The sequence below is a fragment of the Macrotis lagotis genome, chromosome 4, assembly GCF_037893015.1.
Source record: "Macrotis lagotis isolate mMagLag1 chromosome 4, bilby.v1.9.chrom.fasta, whole genome shotgun sequence".
In the NCBI taxonomy this organism is placed as follows: domain Eukaryota; kingdom Metazoa; phylum Chordata; class Mammalia; order Peramelemorphia; family Peramelidae; genus Macrotis; species Macrotis lagotis.
Genome location: NC_133661.1, coordinates 170,353,043 through 170,356,720, shown reverse-complemented (window position 1 = coordinate 170,356,720; position 3,678 = coordinate 170,353,043). Strand labels below are relative to the sequence as shown.

Genomic DNA, 3,678 nt, shown 5'->3' with positions numbered 1-3,678 from the left:
TACCAGGAGGAATGACAGGTCTGCTGCAATAGTCCCCTTAAATCCTCAGACCCAAATGGGCTCCTTCTTTTAGAAGAACAGTGACAACAAATTCTCTTTTGGTTTGTTTCATTCAAAACCTAGGTGAACTTCAGCTACCTCCTGAGACCAATTGAAACAGTAAATCCTTTCCTTTTATATGAATGTATGTACTAGAGCTAACAGGCAGTCCATCCTGAATTAGCTAATCTGCAGTGTCCATTCCTAGGATCATGAGACCATAGATTTAGAGCTAGAATGGACCTTAGAGGTCATTTAGTCTAACCTCAATTTACAGATGAGAAAACTAAAAGTCTCTCTTAATTATAGGAAGACCTGCTTGGGTAAGAGTCATACCCCACATCACGGATCAGCTTATTCAGCTGAGCATATTATTATTTCTCCTTCTAAAGCAGCCTGCATATAGGAACAGGTTTAAAGAGAATCATGAGATCTTACATTTAAAGCTCAAGGGATCTTGAGCTCATTGAAACCCACTCTCTCTCACTTAACAGCTAAGATAACTGAGTCCCAGGGAGATTAAATTATCCTAAAAATACTTATGATTGTTGTATTGGAAAGAGCACAAAATCTTGAATTAGAGTTACTGAATTTTGATCTGAAATCTTGATGCTTATTACCTGTATATAGTAAGGTCAGAATCAGGTAGGATTCAAATCTCAGTCTTCCTTTCTCCTAGTTCAGTATTCTACCCATTAACCCATGCTATCTCTGCATCTTTGGATTCAAAAACATACAAGCTTGTGCTCACTTTTGCAGCACATATTCTAAAATTGGAATGATACAGAGAAGATTAGCAAGACCCCTGCACAAGGATGACATGCAAATTCATGAAGCAAAAGCATACAATCTTGCCCCCATAAAAATTTCTTTTTTATTTATCTTTTCTCATTCAATCAATCATTTATTGAGTCATATACTAGCAATTCACAGACAAAAAAAATAAATACTTCTCAGATGTTTACCTTTTATCAGAGGAGATAAATTGTACATAAATGAATATAGAGAAAATATCTCCAAAATGAATACCAGGTAATTTGAGGAGGACTCTGGTGACTGGAGGAATCAATTAGAGCTTTCTCTAGAAGGTATTAAAGGATTCTACAAGGTAGACTGGAAGGGGAAGCATATTCCAGATATGGGAGATGCCTGCATTCACAAAAGGATAAAGATGGCAGAGTGAACCTCATGTGTGAGGATCAACAAGATGGTTGATTGTACTGGCCCTTGGATTCATGGAGAAAAGCAGTTAATAATCTGGCTGGATGGGTAGACTTGAACTTTAAAGGCCAAAGAGAAGAATTTGTATTTTATTCTAGAGAAGTTCATCTCTTTGTTTCATTTCTCTTTTAAGGGATCTGGTAAAAAGAGACATTAATTCTCACCAGGCTTCCATTCTGAAATCATCACACTAACCACTCAATAAACAAATACTGCCCCCTCCCTCTCCCTCCTTCCTCCCTTCCCCTCCCTCCCTCTTCTTCCCTGCCCCTGCATCTCTCTCTCTCTCTCTCTTTCTCTCTCCCTATATCAAACAGAAGAACAGGGGCTACTCAGTGATTTGGTTTGCTCCCACTACCTCCAGTAGAAGAGCTTTGACTTATTTCATTTCCCACCTGGGCCAATTTACTTCTTAATTAAACCAGTGCCCTTCCTCCAACCCAGAGTTCACTAGAGTGATGCCAGTTTTAGAAAGGACCCCCCAAATGACTTAGCCTGTTGCAGTTCATAATTCTCAAACTCAATAATTCCAATAGCTTCAACTTCCCTGGTACCTTACCTCTTGTGAGATCATTCTACAACAGGTAGCCTTCCAAAGCAGATATGTTACCAAATGTAAATTGACTGAGTTTATAATACATCTCTCTCTCTCTCTCTCTCTCTTCATATGACATCAGGATTCTGTCTTCATAGGCAAATAATGAATTTTTATAACTCCCTATTATTACCACTTGAGTCAAATAAAGAATCCGTAGGTAAGTATCTTTATAGCCTTAAGCAACCTGACTCCAGTCTTCATTTCTAGTTGCATTACATTATTTTCTTTCACTCAACCTATAGTCCAAGCAAAGTGGCATCTTCACATTCTTCATGTAACAATTCACCTCCTATTTCTATACATTTTCAAAGGCTGCCCCTCAAATTGGAAATGCATTCCCTCCTCATCTTGAGCTCTTAGAATACTTGGTTACCTTCAAAGCCCAATTTAAAGCACTCCTTTCTGCCTAAAACTTTTTTGCTGGATTGCCCCCAGGAAGTGAACTCCACCTCCCAAATTACCTTCTATTCATTTTACATATATATATATATATATATATATATATATATATATATATATATATATGTTGTATATGTACATGAGGATCCTAAAAAAAACTATTGATTGTTTGACATATTAGAAAGAGCACAGGACTTGGATTTAGGATATCTGGGGTTGGATTTGGATTCTTGATACATATTATGTAAATCTAGATAAAGACAACTAGATTGAACCTCATTTTCTTCATTTTTTAATGGGGATTTTAAAAAGGGAGACACTATCTACTTTGCAGAAACATTACAAGGAAAGCGCTTTGAAAGTCTTAAAATGTCAAATAAATGTGAACCATTATTATGTAGTTGGAAAATGCTACCTATAAGTTGTATGGCCTGCAGGGGGGCTATGCACACAGATTGTTTTGTTGATGGATTGAGGATTCTTCTCCCCAAAAAAGTTATTTTTTAAAAGTCATGCAATTTTTTTTTTGTTAAGAAGTAGAGAGTGCTTACCTGAAAAGGAAGCTTTTGTCCTTTTAGGTCCTCTATACGTCTTTAGAATTAAAATTTGCTCATAAACCTTTAAAAGGAAACCTAGAAAATATAGCAAGCAACAAAGGATCTATTCTCTACCTAGGCAGCTGTGTAATACCAGGCAAGACAGGAACAAAACCTCAAGAATATGGAGCAGGCCTGACCTTTAAAACTTCATGGGGATTAATTAATTTGAAGGTCTTCCCCATTTACTCTGAAGTACTAGCAAGCTATCAAGAGAATAAAAAAAAATCAGTTAGTCTGATTGGTGAAAGGTGGATCTCATGCCAACCACTGTTCTCACTAAACATTAATCACAAAGGTTGCCAATTTTTTCAGCCAATCAGATGCCAGTTTTTGAATGTCAACATACAATCCTTACATTATACACTGAATACACAAGGGCGCACATTCCCTCTAAACAACATTTCTCTTCCCCCCACCCTTTAACTATCCGGGTTCCATTTATAGGAGCTTTATTCTATCTAATAAAAAATATTTAGGTGAATCATTAATTATTACTACTGACATAGTGCCAAATATACAGAAAACCTGATTCACTGGAAGTTGGGAAGAGATGTCTATGGGTTAGGGGGTTTATCTGAACTATTTGGGGGGGGGGGTTATATGAACTATTTTTTAAAAAGGTTGAGCTTATGGACAGAAGCCAAACTTTGGAGACTGTAGGCTTTACCTCTATGGGACACTGGGCAAACCTCTCAGTGACCTTGGACAGATTGCTAAAATTACAATTAAGGGGATTATCTATCTGCAACAGTGGTTGGAGCTTCCACATTGAGCAGTTCTCTAGACAGATGAAATCACAAATCTGTACAAAACAAACAAAAC

The 3,678-nt window shown here is 37.1% G+C and overlaps 1 non-coding gene across 1 annotated transcript; it reads left to right on the top strand.

Moving 5' to 3' along the window:
• Positions 1-782: 782 nt before the first annotated feature.
• LOC141523255 (U6 spliceosomal RNA) lies at positions 783-889 on the top strand. The gene has a single exon (XR_012478439.1). It is a non-coding gene; the product is annotated as a U6 spliceosomal RNA (small nuclear RNA).
• Positions 890-3,678: the final 2,789 nt, after the last annotated feature.